The sequence below is a fragment of the Manis javanica genome, chromosome 17 (genome assembly GCF_040802235.1).
Source record: "Manis javanica isolate MJ-LG chromosome 17, MJ_LKY, whole genome shotgun sequence".
Taxonomy (NCBI): domain Eukaryota; kingdom Metazoa; phylum Chordata; class Mammalia; order Pholidota; family Manidae; genus Manis; species Manis javanica.
Window position 1 is genome coordinate 499,146 of NC_133172.1, and position 16,148 is coordinate 515,293.

Sequence of the window (16,148 nt, forward strand, 5' to 3'; positions counted from 1 at the left end):
GCTCTGGGTTGATGGTGCTCAGGCTGCGTGCATTTTGGCAGCCCACATTTCATTGTTCTCTGCTATCTAAATTTTGTGTACACCCCAAACTCTCCATAATAGAAACTTTTTGAAAATTCTTTAAAGAACTGCAAAGGACAGTGGAGAACATGGACTGGGAAATCCACTCTGTACAGAAAATGCCCGTACACATGTATGGGATGTGAAAAAGATGTGGAAAACATCTCACGTCAAGCAGTAGGCTCAGACTCAGGGTTCTGTGAGATGCCCACATTTCCAGTGGAAGGGATACTTCACCTCAGTCACACACATGCCCCACTCGGAGGGGCTCCTTCTCAGAGGGGAGAACAGATCCACAAGAGAAGGCGGGTCAAGTCTCCATCTCCAAACCTGTTTCCAGACGTAAGTTCTGCTTCCAGAATTTTATGTTGTCAGCATAGGAAACGTTTTCCAAATTGAATAACGATAAAATAATATACAGTAAGAAAAAATGATGCAAGGTTAATTTTACATAATCGTCAAGAGAACATAAATATGAACATCTCAATTATAACAACATAACTAGTGACTTAACTGAAAAAGCCCCAAATTTACATTTTTTGGAAGTACTGTCTGGTAATTTAGCGAGGCCTGCCTTGACTACCCTTCCAATAGGCAGAAACACTTAGACGTGAACACATTTAAACACGTGTCTTTGTCTCATGTAAAAAGCATCGCGACATTCATTTGTATTTCGTCCCCAGGAAGGTGTATCTGTGCAGGTGGCACTTCTGACAGCGGGCGAGGCGGCAGGCGGCCTCAGATGGGCCCCCGCCCCGACGCCGGGCCTTCCAGCGGGCGCATTCCGGCGCCCGGAGGCCGGAACCTGGGGCCACGGAGTACAGATCCCAGAAGGCTTCGCTCCCGGGTGACGCCCACTCGCCGGACCCAGTCCGGAGGAGGACGCGACACACCGCGGAGCCTTCTGGGAGATGTAGTAGGAGGCCCCGGGTGTCCGCGCGCGCCGCCTGGTGGACTAAACTTACGTAAATATAATCTCCTGTGACGTGTACAGTTCTCGGCCCGAAGCTCTCCGGACTTTCCGGAACCGCCAACCGCGCGCGCCTCTGGAGGTCGGAACGCCGGCCCAGCTATACCTTCTGGGAATTACATGAGGTGAACCTGGGCCGGGGCGCCCGGACCAAGGCCCCGGCTGCTCCGCCGCCCCCACGCGCCCTCCGGGAAGCGCAGTCCGGCTCCGACCGGCGGAGGCCTCGCAGTCGGAAGTGATGGCGGCCGCGGGGCCGCTGGCAGCCCCCGCCTCCCCGGAGAGTGGCCGCTTCTCTCCCTCCCGACGGGCCGTACGCAGACCCTACCGGGCCGCCCCTCTCCCCCAGGGCCGGTGCGAGTGACCCTGCAAACTGTGCACCTTGGTCTTGATGCCGGGGTTCTTGTTCCCGAAGCCGAAGAATGAGCTTCACAAACACTCAAGGTAGGAGAGCAAGGTACACGCTTTTATTTAGAGATGAAGTGAAAGGACAGAGCTCCCGGCTCGCGCGAGGAGGGGACAGGAGAGTCCCGGGTGGTGCGTTGTCGAGGGGCTTTTATAGGCAGATGAGGATTTTTCCAGAACAGGAAAAAAAGCTTAGGGGTGTGGACTTGTTAACTGGTCCTAGGATATTTACAATTAACTTGATACAAGTAACTCCTGCTCTGTTGATTTCTCCCCGAGATACCAGCATCTTGGTCTGGGGGCATATGAAACAAGGCCGCCTGCTCAGTCCCCAGCGCGGGCTGAGGCATGTTTGCTGAAGAGTAAGTTAAGCGCAGTCTTACCTTTAAGGTGGAATCTTTCTGGCCTTTTACAGTGTTTTGGCTGGGCCTGCAGCTAAATTAGTTTGGCCAGTTTGCAAAATAACTACATCAGATCTGAAGAAGGAAAGACAGCACATAGGCCAGGGCCTTTTAATATCTTAAAGTGAATCTTACACATGATTATAAATTATTAGCATAAAACATGTGCTACTCTTCCTTATCTGGGGAATATTAACTGATCTCACTGAAGAAAGACTCTAGAGCTGAATGTCTAACACAGAGCTATGGTAGGGGGTTTCCTTGCATGTAGTTACATTGCTCTGCCTGCAAATATCCGGCCTTGCTTTTTCTGGAGGCCCTCACCCTGCCCTGTCCAAGCCCACCGTCCCTTTCTCAGTCTGGCTTCCCCTGAACTTCCGCTCAGCCCGTCCTTCTGGCCAGGGAGGGGCATAGAAGAGGTGGACAGGCTGACTGGGCTGCGGTCTTCAAATGTGTCAGGAAAGCCCTGTAACCGTTAAAGAGCTACCCAGAAACCCCCCAGCAAGAAAACTCCAGACCCAAAGGCATAAAGCCAGCATAATCATGATTACAAAACCTGCAAACCTCTGAGTTCAGGCTCTTCATTTGAAAAAAGACCCAAAAAAACCAGATACCAGAAAGTGAGAACTGCTTCCTGAGACTTCTTAGGATTAAGATAACTTGTATTAGGTGAAGTGCTTTGGTACCACAGCAAATCCTGACACTGTCATGAGCAAACATTTGTGTTTTCCTCTTTTTATCTTTTTATTCTAGGTTATATAAAAAGGAAGGGGAATTTTAAAGGAAACTGTACATTTTGATCTTGTGGAAGATCACTAGTTGATCGAGAAATGGGTGAGATACTCAGGAGGTAGACATTTCAGTGTTGGTGGGCTCCCCTCTGAGCTGGCTGATGGAACCCCCACAGTGACGCAGGGCCTCCGGACGTGTATCCCTTTGAAGCCAGAACCCTTTCGGGGCAGCTCCCTGTACACCTGGGCCCATCATTTCCCATGTATCCCTCTCCCTGCCATTCTGGGAGCTTCGCAGGAATAAGGGTCTTGGCTCAGCAGACATGTGCCGTTTCAGAAGCAGATGACCTTGGGTGATGTAGCTGTGGACCTCACCCAGGAGGAGTGGGGGCTGGTGGGCCCTGCCCCGAAGACCCTGTACCAGGACGTGATGCTGGAGACCTTTGGGCACCTCGACATTGTGAGTGAGGCTGTTCTCTATGCTGACCTGCTTCTCTGGTGTCCCAGCACAGTGGGTTTTACTCGGTTGGGAGTGGGGGATTACTGACCCTAAAGATTCCTTCTCTCCGCAACCTCACATCCTGATCTCTCACCTGGTCAGGACCTTGGGGACCCAGCCAGACATCATTGCCCAGCTGGAACTGGGAGTAGAACCACGAATGATGGACAGAGGACTCTCCCAAGATTCCTACCCAGGTGAGACGGGAAAAGGGTCTTTACGGTGTTTATGTATGTTCCTTCATATCTATTGTATTTGTCATTACCTTTGGCATTTCCATTATCTGCTGGGATCATTTTTTTCCTTTTGTCTTGTATCAGTCTTTTAGAATGACAAAATTCGTCTTTGTGTTTGCCCGAAAATGCCTTATTTCATCTTCATTTTGAAAAGATACTTTTAGGCAGCGAATTTTAGGTTGGCAGGTTTTGTTTGTTTTAGAACTCTGAAGACGCTGTGCTGTTGTGTTCTGGACTCCGTGTTAGGGCGTTAACCCTCCGTCTTGTTATTGTTACTTTGAAGACAGTGGGTCTTTTTATTTTGTTTTTTGGTAACAGTAGTTTTGTTTTGTTTTGGTATCATTAATGTACAATTACTTAAACAACATTATGGTTACTATACTCCCCCTATTATCAAGTCCCCCCACATACCCCATAACAGTTTTTTAAACATACAAGTTTAAATGTACACATTATGTAGTTATCACCCAAATGGAGCTTGAGGACTTCTTCACTATCTCACAAAGTTCCTTTGTTCAGATTTATTCCACCATAGGTTACTTTAGCCTCTTCTAGAACTTCATTTAAAGAGAATCGTAATTTCTTTTGTGTAAAGTTTTACCCTAAGATTTTTTAGATTGATATATGCATTATTAGTTTGTGTTTTTCTTATTGCTAATACTCCATTTCTTGAGGGGACCACATTTTATTTATTTATTCACCTGTGATGAACATTAGGGTTGTCTCCAGTTTGGGGCTGTTATGAATAATGCTGTTATGAACACTCTTGGGCAAAGCTTTTAGTGGACCTGTTTTTTTTTTCCTCTGGGGTAAATATTGGGAGTGCTGGATAATAGATTAACAAGATCTGATTTTATAAATTTTTTCTTTTATGGTTAGGGTTTTGTTGTTTTTAGTGTCCTAAAAAATCTTCGACTATGTCAAGATTACAAAGATATTCTCCTGTTTTCCTCTGGTACTTTATAACGTTTTTTGCTTTTACATTAAGACCTATAATCCACCTTGAATTAATTTTATGTAAATGCGAGGTAGTAGATAAGGTATCTATTTTTTCTTATGGTTATTCAGTTGTTCCAGCATTAGTTAGTGAAAATCTTTCTTTTCCAGTGTATTGTATGATAGCATTTGTTGAAAATCCAGTGACTGCATATATGTGGATCTGTTTCGCTGTTCTCTTCCACTGTATTTTTTTAGTCCTTTACTAATATCGTATGTTTTAACTATTGTAGCTTCAGAGTAAGTCTTGAAATGAGGTAGTGAACATCAGCCTGTCACTTTGTTACAGTTGTCTCAGTTATTCCAGGTCCTGGCATTTTCATATAAATTTATGTGGAATATTAGAAATTACCAAGCTTTTTAATTCCACGGAATTTCCTACTTGGATTTTGATTTGTAGTGTCTTAAATCTATAGATCAGTTTGGGAAGAACTTCCACCTCAATATGTTGAGCTTTCTAATTCTTGATCATGGTGTTTTTATTTAAGTCCTTTCATTTCTCTCAGCAACATTTTACACTTCTTAAGTGTATAGATGTGTTTTGCACATCTTTATTAAATTTATTTGTAGGCATTTTGTATTTTTGATGCTGTTATAAATACTATTGCTCCTTAATTTCATTTTCTAATTGCTGCTAGTGTATGTAAATATAATTTGTTTTTTGATTGGCCTGTGAACTTGCTAAAATGATTTACCTGTTCTAGTAATTTGTCCATTTTCTTGGATTTCTTACACAGTCATGTCATCAGCAAATAAGAGTGCTTTATTTTTTCCTTTCTACTTTTTATGTTTTTCCTTTTTTCATGGTATTAAACTGACTAGGACATCTAGTACTTTAAAAAAATATGTGAAATTAACATACAGTGAGACATGCAATTCTTAAGAATATAGTGCAATAATGTTTTACAGATGTGTGTGTAACCCATACTGCAGTTCACGCATAGACTATTTTCATTTCTTCATACATTTCTTTTAAGCCCTTTTCCAGTTAGTACTCCCCCAATATGACAACCATTCTTATAATGTCTGTCACTGTAGATTATCCAGTACAATAGTACATTAAAGTGATGACAATGGACATGCTGACATTAGGGGATAACATTCAGTATTCCACCATCAAATATGGTCTGATATTCTATCAGAGTGAGAAAGTTCTATTCCTTTTGGTTTGCTGGATTTTATCATGAATCGGTGTTATCTTTTATCAAGTGCTCTTTATGCATCTGTTGACATTTTTTTTCCCCTTTGTTTCATTGATTTCTACTCTTTATTTCCTTCATTTGTCTTGGTTTAATTTGCTTTCCTTCTTTCTGGTTTCTTGAGGTAGAAGATCAGGTTATTATTTTTAATGCTTTCTGAAATCCTTCCTAATGTTTGCATTTATAGCTATACATTTTTCTTTAACCTCATTTTAACGGCATCCTGCACATTTTCAAATTGTATTTTCCTATCAAAACATGTTTTGAACTGAACAATAATGAAAATACAACAGGAGTCTGATTTCTTCTTTGATTTGTGAAGTACATTATTTAATTTCCAAATATGAGATTTCTGTTATTGATGTCTAGATTATTTCCATTGTAGTTGAAGAACATATTCTGTATGAATTCAGTCATTGCAAATTTATTGAGAAATGTTTTTATGACACAGTAGATGTGTGTTTTGGTGAATGTGTATTCTGCTGTTGTTGGGCATAGTGTTTGATAAATGTCAATTAAGTCAAGTTGCTTAGTTGTGTTGTACACACTATATTCTGATGGATTGTCTTGTCTACTTGTTCTATCAACTATTGACAGAAAACTTAAATTTCCACCTATGACTTCATTTGTATATGTATATATTTTTTAAACAAATTTTTGCTTTATGTATTTTGAAGCTGCCTTACTAGGTGTGGTGATGGATTGTTGCGTCTGCCTGTTGAACATACTGTGAAGTGTCCTTTTCCTCTGGTAGTATCTTGTCTTGAAATCTGCTTTGTTTGATGTTAATATAGCCAAATGTCTTTCTTGTATTGAAGTCAGTTTTCTTATGCTTTCCCCTTATCTGTTGAAATGTTAAAATGAGTGTCTTGTAAATAGCATTTATTTGGGTCTTATCTGTAATCCACTTAAACAATTTTATTATTTAATATGGGTGTTTAGTAATTTTTTATTTTTTATTTTATTTTTTTTTATTATTATTTTTGGTATCATTAATATAAGATCACATGAGCAACATTGTGGTTACTAGATTACCCCCATTATCAAGTCCCCACCACATACCCCATTACAGTCACTGTCCATCAGCATAGTAAGATGTTATAGAATCACTACTTGTCTTCTCTGTGCTATACTGCCTTACCTGTGCCCACCCCTACATTATGTGTGCTAATCATAATGTCCCTTATTCCCCTTCTCCTTCCCTTCACACCCACCCTCCCCAGTCCCTTTCCCTTTGGTAACTGTTAGTCCATTCTTGGGTTCTGTGAGTCTGCTGCTGTTTTGTTCCTTCAGTTTTTGCTTTGTTCTTATGCTCCACAGATGAGTGAAATCATTTGGTACTTGTCTTTCTCTGCCTGGCTTATTTCACTGAGCATAATACCCTCTAGCTCCATCCATGTTGTTGCAAATGGTAGGATTTGTGTTCTTCTTATGGCTGAATAATATTCCATTGTGTATATGTACCACATCTTCTTTATCCATTCATCTACTGATGGACACTTAGGTTGCTTCCATTTCTTGGCTATTGTATATAGTGCTGTGATAAACAGGGGTGCATATGTCTTTCTGAATCTGAGAAGTTAGTTGTTTTCTTAGGGTAAATTCCTAGGGGTGGAATTTCTGGGTCAAATGGTATTTCTGTTTTGAGTTTTTTGAGGAACCTCCATACTGATTTCCACAATGGTCGAACTAGTTTACATCCCCACCAGCAGTGTAGGAGGGTTCCTCTTTCTTCGCATCCTTGCCAGCATTTGTTCCTAGTCTTTTCTATGTTGGCCATCCTAACTGGTGTGAGGTGATATCTCATTGTGGTTTTAATTTGCATTTCCCTGATAATTAGCCATGTGGGGCATCTTTTCATGTGCCTGTTGGCCATCTGAATTTCTTCTTTGGAGAAGTGTCTGTTCATATCCTCCACCCATTTTTTAGTAGGGTTATTTGCTTTTTGGTTGTTGAGGCGTGCGAGTTCTTTATATATTTTGTATGTTAACCCCTTGTTGGATATGTCATTTACGAATATATTCTCAGATGTTCTGTTCTTAAATTCCTTTCTCTCCCTTTGTATCATAAATCTTCTACTTGCCTGCCTTTGAATTCATAGATTCTTACTTCTGCTGTGTCCAGTCTGCTCTTAAGTCCATCCATGGCTTACTTCAGATACTATGTATTTTTTTAGTTCTAGAATTTTCACTTGGTCCTTTTTTCAGTTGTTCCACAAAATTCTTTATGTGTATAATAGTTAATTTAAAATCTTTTTATGCTACTTCTAATGTTTGGTATGTCTGTTTCTTCTTTTTTTTCTTGATTATGAGGCATGTTTTCCTGATTCTTTTACATGTCTAGATCATTTTTGTATACTGGACACTGGATAATATATTGTGGAGACTTTGGACTGTTGTCTTCTACCAAAAAGTGTGAGTTTTGTTCTCTCTGGCAGTTAAGTTACTACAAATTGCTGATCCCAATAAGGCTTGGTTTTAGAATTTAAGATAGGGTTACTTTGGTTTCGATTTAGTCTTTGGATGTAGTCCTTACTCCCAGGGGATGGTCTTTTCTCTTAGGTGCAGCTTTCCAGGGTGTCAGCTCAATGACTGGGTCAGAACTCCAGCGCCCCCCAACACTGCATGCCTTCTGAAACCTCTTCTTTGCCCCCTAGTAAATGTTGTCACATGTTAGGGAGCCTTCTCCAATGCATTTGCAGCAAGAGTTCAGCTAAGGACTCATGGAAAAACCGTCTGCAGGTTTCTGGGCCCCCTTCTTTGTTGTACTTGACATTGCAAAGCCCTCCTCATAGTCAATTCCATAGCTTCCTCCCCCTGGTCAAAACTTAAGGCCTCCCCACCTGGTAAGACTCAGGCTTCTGGGGAGCTTAGTCAAGTCTCCTGTCTGCCTCACAGACGTGGCCCAAGCACCGACAGTGCTCCACATGCATCCCCTGTGTCTGTTTTCCTTATCAGTCTTTTTGTTGATCAGTCTTCCTGGGATCCTCTTATTCTGTGTGTACATTTTGTGGCTTCTCAAAGTTCTGTCTGTTCCTTTAGTTGATATTTAAACACATCCATTAATGTTGTTTACACCTTGTTGCTTTTGTCTCGTCATTCTCACTCTAGGAGTTTTTCCCAAGCACCCAAATTGTTTTTCACTTCCTCCTAGAATGAAAGAACAGACCTAAAAGCCATCGCCATCAACACAGGCCATTTCTGGTGAGTAGTCATCCAGCAGCACGAGCCCGACAAAATCCGCGCTGGGTGACTCCTGATGCTCCGCTATAGCGGAGGACTGGGAATCTGAGGGTGGGTCAGAAAAGGAGAAGACACATGGCGCCAGTAGACTATGAATATGGGCGAGCAGTGACCCAGGATGAGGAGCTACATGCAGAAGTTGTGGGAAAATGCAGCTTCAATTCAGACTTATTTTCTTCACAGAGATACCTTATCAAAGAATATTTCCATCAGATTGACTCAGGAGTTCAAAGGTTACAGCATACTTCTGTTTTAAAAAATCATCAGGAAATCTTAGTAGGGAAGAAACCCTATAAAAGCAATTCATGTGGAAAAACCTTGAAAAAACTGTATAAATTGAATGTGTGGTAAATATAACAACTAGAGCATATATCTTTCTACATATGATATAATTAATACAGGAGAGAAATTCTGTGAATGCAAAGAAAGGGGATTGTTTTACCCGTAGCTTACCCTTCTCTCAGGTCACGAGATCTCCTACTGGGAGAAACCCCATGTAGTGGGTGTGGGAATGCCTCTAAGAATCTTTCATCTCTTTCTCACCATCTGAGAAATCACAGTGGAGAGGAAGCCTATGAATGTGATGAATGTGGGAAGACTTCCTGGCAGAACCTCCACCTTGCACCGGAGAACTCACACTGGTAAGAAACCTTATCAATGTAATAAATGTGGAAAATCTTTCAGCCAAAATTCTCACCTTAATGTACACCACAGAACTCATACTGGAGAGAAACCCTATAAATGTGATGAATGTGAAAGATCCTTCAGTGGAATGTCTAATCTTAATATGCATAAGAGAACACATACTGGAGAGAAAACCTAAAATATAATGAATGTGGAAAAGCCTTTAGTGACTGCTCCTGATATACACAACGTGAAAGGACGCATACTGGGGAGAAACCATACGGACGTAACGAATGTGGGAAAGCCTTCAGCCACAGCTCTCCTCTTACAGTTCACAAGAGAATCCATACTGGTGAAAAGCCATCTAAGTGTAATGAATGTGGAAAAACTTTGTTTTCATGTATCCTTCACCCAGCATAAGAGAACACACACTAGAGAAAAACCATATAAATACCATCAGTGTGGAAAAGCTTTCAGTCAAGGTTCTAACTTTATTGGACACCAAAGAACTCATACCAAAGGGAAAAAAACTACATCCTCATTGTAATATATAAAAGCTCTGTAAGTATGTTTAAATTTTTGTCCCAGAGAAGGGCTGAGCCTGGGTGGCATTTGATATCTAGAAAAATTGCCAATGAGAAATAATGAGATCAAAACTACCTTCAATACTAATTAATGTAATCAACCTGTGTGGGAAAGGCTATTGCTGAGAAGTCAAAATAGGTTGATGATACTTGATTAAATGACTGAATGTACTAAAGGGCCAGAGTGCCATTATTTAGTCATTGTTCCCCACTGGTAGAGAGTTGGGCTTCTTCAGTTTGTTTCAGGAAGTCCCTCTGAAGTATAATTTTGAACAATGCATAGAAATATGGAAAACATCTATAATACGTAGTGAAACATGTAGACCTGTTCAGACTGTGTTGTGTTATGTACGCATTTGAACAAGGGTTTAGAAGAAGACACAGAAATAATGTAGCTAATTAATAAGAGTTTTGGGATATTATATGACTTTCCTTTTTTTTTATTGACTTTCCTTTTTTTAACATTTAAAAATTGCCGTAATTTTACAATAAATAGATGATCAAAAGTAAGTCTGAATTACTTGAAATGGATATACTAAGGTAGCAAAAACAAATGGAAATAAGTTCAGTGGTCAACACAAGAAGTTAGAAAAATTATAATCAAAACAGAAAGAAGAATATAATAAAGATGAAAGCAGAAAATAAATGATAAAAGGGGACTCTGAGAAAAACAAACTGGGGTAAGTTCCAAACTACCACGATCCAGAAAAATTACATAAACTTGTAACACTGGGAATGAAAAAGGAAATAAACATAGAGAAAGTAATATCAAAGGGTTGTATATTTTTTGGGTAAAACACTTAAAAACTTAGATGAAAAGATATTTTTCCAAGAAAATATAACCCTGGAAAGCAAAAATACTGACTGAAGAAGACACTGAAAATCTAAACAGACCAAACGTTCTGGATTAAATTGAAAAAGTCCTCAAAGAATTATCTCACAAAAAGTATTTTACCAGTGCTAAACTGTTTTACCTGTGAATTATTTCCACCCTTTAAGAAATAGAAAACTCTTTGATACACAACTGTGTTAAGCTGAACACTTAACTCTTTTATGATACCAATATGTTAAAGCTTAAAGGGAGCAAAATTAAAAGCCAATGTCTGTCAGGACTATTGATGCAAAGGAGATACTGTCAGTAAAGATAGTATAGAACACCTGGATTTAGGAATATTCACTCCAGGAGTCAGTGTGTTTAGTATTAGGAAATATACAACTATAATGCCCCATTTTAATCAAGCAGTGGAGAAAAACCAGTCATCTCAGTGGTTAATTAGAAAGAATTTATTGGTTATTTCAGGGAAAAAGAAACCCCTCATAACATTAAAAATTTTTTATAATATCAGGCAGAGCCTCTGACAACAGTAGGTTGATGGGACAGAACCCCAAACTTGGGGTGGGAAGAATTCTGTGTCTAAAAGCAACTTTCTCATCTTGAGAATCCCTTTAGCCTAGAATTTTGCTGAGAATTCAGAGCACTGGAATGCTCATATTTTAGGTGTGCCATTGAATCTTTTTTGACAATGGGTATCAAGACATAGAACATTTCCATTACCCCAGAAACTTTTCTTGTCCCTTACCAGACAATTATTCTGTATACCTAAAATCAAAGGGTAATTTCTATCACCATGGGTTATTTCTGCTGACCTTAGAATTTCATAAGGTGGGATCATAATATATTTAATGCATTTTTGTCTGCTGCTTTCCCTCAGCAAAATACTTTTGAGATTTATTGTTACTGAATGCACCAGCAATTCATTCATTTTTATTGCTGGGTAGTATTCCACTGTATGAATATAGAATGATGTACTCATTCTCGGGTTGATAGAAATCTGGGCTGTTTCCAGTGTAGTTATTATGAGTAAAGCTGCTATGAACATATTTATCAAAGTTTGCTTTTTCATTTCTCTTGAATAAATTCCTAGAAGTGAAACAGCTGAACTATAGAATAGATGTATGCTTAGCTTTTTAAGAAACTGCTAATATCAAAGTGATAAAAGTTTATGTAAACATCAGCTATGTATGGGAATTCCTGCTCCTCCACATCACTACATTTGGTACTGTCCATCTTTTTCATTTTGGTCATTCTAGTGAGTGAATAAAGATATATTATTGTGGTGTGATGACTAATGACACGGAACACTTCTTCATGTGCTCATTGGCTGCTTGGCCTGTCTTTATTTATGAAACTTTTATTCATATGTCTTGCCCAATTTTTTGTTGGGTTGTTTGTCTTTTTTATTATTGAGCTGTAGGAGTTGTGTATATAGTCTGGATTTTATATGTGTGTGTGTGTGTGTGTGTGTGTATATATATATCTTTGTATATGTACATATTGTGAACATTTTATAAAAATTTTAGCAAATTGAGTCCAATAATAAAATAACTTAAAAGCATCATGACTAAGAGGGGTCATCACAGGAATGATTGGTTTAACAAAAATCAATAAATGTAATTCATTATTTTAACAAGCTAAAAAAGAAGTATATGATTGTCTCAATGCATGCAGAGAAAATCTGACAAATCCAATATCCACTCCTGGTTAAAAAAAAAAAACTCTCACCAAATTTGAAATAAAAGGGAATGTTCTCAACCTGATGAAGAGCATCTACAAAACCCCACATGTAATATACTTAATGATAAAAACTGAATGCTTTACCCCTAAGATCAGAACAAGGCAAGGATATCTGATCTCACCACTTCTATTCAACATTGTAATGGAGGTTTTAACCAAGACAATTGGCAAGAAAATGGGATAAAATGAATCCAGATTGGAAAGGAAGAAGTTAAAAACAGTTTCTATTTAAGCAGACTCACAGACTCCAAGGGACTAGTGGTTACCAAAGGGGAGGGGTGGAGGAGGGTGGGTGGGAAGGGAGGGAGAAGGAGATTGAGGGGTGTTATGATTAGTACACATGTTGTCGGGGGATCATGGGGAAGACAGTGTAGCTCAGAGAAGGCAAATAGTGACTCTGTGGCATCTTACTACACTGATGAGCAGTGACTGCAGTTGGGTGTGAGGGGGATACTCGATAGTAAGGGTGAATGTAATAACCACATTATTTTTCTTGTGAAACTTTCATAAGAGTATATCAATGATACCTTAATAAAAAAAAACAGTTGCTATTTACATATTACATGTTCTTCAATGTAGAAGAGCTGATGGAATCTGCCAAAAACTGTTGCAATAAGTGAGTTTAGCAAGGTTTCAGGATACAAGATCAATATACATCTGTATTTCTGTATACCAGCAATGCACAATTGGTAACTGAAAAAATTTAAAATACTATTTAGTACAGGATCAAAAAGTGAACTTAAGGATAAATGTGACAAAAGATGTGAAGAATATGCACATTGGAAACAAAAAACTGCTAAGAGAAAGAAGAACTAAATAAATTGTGAAATACACTCGTTCATATGTCAGAAGACTCAGTGTTACTAGGATGTCAATTATCCTCGACTTCATCTATAAATTTCAATGCAGTTCCAATTAAATTCCCAGTAGGACTTCTTATAGACACGGAATTGTAGGAACCTAGAAAAGGACCTAGAATAACTAAAACAACTCTGAAAACAAGAAAGTTGGAGAGTTAATACTGATTTCAAAAATTATTCCAAGTGCTACGGTAATCAAAATAGTTTGGTATTGGTATAAAGATAGACAAGTACACCAATGGAACAGAATATGTAGTCCAGAAATAAGCCATACACATACGGATAACTACAAAGGCACACAGGGCAAAATGCAGTGGAAAAAGGAAAGCCATTTCAACAAATAGTACTGGAACAATAGGATGTCCTTACTATTTATTTATTTGCTTGTTCATTTATGTCCACACAAAATTCTCTTTATTACAAGGAAAATAATAATTTTATAATAGAGGAATCTGATAGACATCTCCTGAACAAGGTGATCAAAGTCAACATTAACAATAATGGGACAGTACCATTGTTAGCAATGCCATGGGCATCCTGGTGTAACATAGGCATAGAGACAATATCACTTCTCTACTATGCTTGCCAAAAATGTATTATCTGAATTTATTCATGAAGAAACATTAATTGAAACCAATAGAGATATATGCTACAAAATAACAAGTTTGACTCTTTAAAATGTCATGGTCATAAAATGAAAAGTAAAGAAAATGAAGTATTTTGGAATTAAAAAGACTAAAAGTGACATGACAACTAAGCAGTGTGTGATCCTGGATTGGATCCTGGACCAGAAAGAAATACTTTGTAAGAAAATTACAAAAGATAGTATTAGGAAAATTAGTGATATTTAGTAAGGTCTATAGATTATACTATATGAATGTATCCTGATTTTGGTAGTTGTACTGTTATTATATGTGAATTTCCTTGTCCTTAAAAAATACATACTGAAGTATTTTAGGGATGAAGAGATATCATATCTACAACTTACTCTTACATGGTTCACAAAAATATAGACAAAATAAAATTGGTAAAACAAATATGTTAAAATATAAACAATTATAGACTCTTGGTGAAGGGTATAAAGGAGTTCTTTCACTTTTTGCAACTTTCCTGTAAGTCTAAAATTCTTTAAAAATTAAAGACTACCAAAAAGAGAAGAAATTCCTAGTTCATTAAGTTTTAAGTGATGAATGGATATTGAATTTTATCAAATTCCTTTTCTATATTGTAATATAAATTCTAGCCGGAATAAGCAGGCGAAGAGACGCAACAAATGGCCTGGTAATTTATTTAAATACCCCCGGGGGAGGTTCTATGGCCCTCTTGCCGGAGGCCAGAGAAGTCACGCCCGGTTAGGGAGGTGGGGCGCTTATAAGGGATTAGGAGGGGGAGGAGCGGGCAAGCGATCCTAGGGGGGTGTTGAGAGGTATGATTGGCTAAAGGTGACATAATAGTCAACTAGAAACTTTTTCCTTCCAAGAGGGAGGAGGCTGACATCCGGGTCCCAGTTGGCACATCAGGATGGAATTCGGGGAGAGCTGCCCCCCTTTCCATATACGGCACGGACTTTGGGGTCTGGTCTGTTCTCCCCCTATGGCATCTCTCTGTTCTGTTTGCATGTCCTTGTTTTTCCTTTCTCTAGCCTAACATATATCTCTAAGGATGATTATATATGTTTTCTTTCATTAATTGGGTATATAATAAGACTTGAATGCTTGAAATAAACATACATTTTATATAATATATATTACTGGATTTGTTTTGCTGATATTTAACTTAAAATTTTCAGCATTAAGTATACTGCTTAATTTGTATATGTTTGGGAATTTGTGGTTTAAAAATTGTTGACTGGTTTGTAATTTTCCTTCTTTGTAATGACCTTAGGTTGGGGAATCAACATTTTATTGGCCTTATCAAATGAGTCAGTATTTCCTTGTTCTATTCTCAAACAGAGTTTGTAGAAGATTGGTGATATTTCATCCTCCAATGTTTGGAATGCCCTTATTTTTTAAAAAGGAATTTTTGATCCTTATTTCATACCATATACGAAAATTAACAATTTTTTAAATTTCATAGATTTAAATTCAAATTCTAAAACTTCTAAAAGAAAAAATAGGAAAATGTGTGTGATTATGGATTAAGCAAAGACTTCTGAGATAAGACACCCAAAACAGTTCCTAAAAGAACACAGTGATAAATTGAACTTCATCAAAATTAAAAACTGTTCTTCAAAAGACACTGTTAGGAGAAAGGAAAGAAAAGTCACAGATAGGGAGAAAATTTTTGCAAAACATAATGCTGATAAGGGACATATTCCCAGGATAAAGAACTCAAAACTCAACAGTAAGAAAATACCCCCCTTTTTTTAATGGGCAAAGTATTTTCACCAAAGAAAATATGCAAATGGAAAAGAAACATGAAAGATATTCAACATCATTAGTAATTAGGGAAATGCAAATTAAAACCACAATGAGATACCAATACACATCTATTAGAATTGCAAAAATCAAAAAGACTGATACCCAAGTGTTGGCAAGGATGTGGAGAAGCTGGAACTCTGATTCACTGGTGGTGGAAATGTAAAATGGTGCAACCACTTTGAAAAACAACTTGACAATTTTGAAAATGTGGAACTTAGACATACCATATGATCCAGCCGTTCTATTCCTAAACTTTTACCCAAAATAAAAGGAAATATATGTCCATATAAAGACTTGTATACTATACTAATGTTCTTAGCAGCTTTATTTGTAATAGCCCAACTGGAAA

General features: G+C 38.4%; 1 long non-coding RNA gene across 4 annotated transcripts; it reads left to right on the forward strand.

Moving 5' to 3' along the window:
• The first annotated feature begins 1,017 nt into the window (after window positions 1–1,017).
• On the forward strand, window positions 1,018–15,385 carry LOC108384719 (uncharacterized). Of its 4 annotated transcripts, XR_012126483.1 has the most exons (6): window positions 1,020–1,471; window positions 2,587–2,667; window positions 2,902–3,024; window positions 3,166–3,260; window positions 8,648–8,697; window positions 9,288–15,385. It is a non-coding gene; the product is annotated as an uncharacterized lncRNA (long non-coding RNA). The 4 variants fall into 4 exon arrangements; XR_012126484.1 differs by having other exon boundaries at window positions 1,018–1,471; window positions 2,587–3,075; XR_012126481.1 differs by having other exon boundaries at window positions 1,019–1,471; window positions 2,587–3,024.
• The last annotated feature ends 763 nt before the right edge of the window (window positions 15,386–16,148 follow it).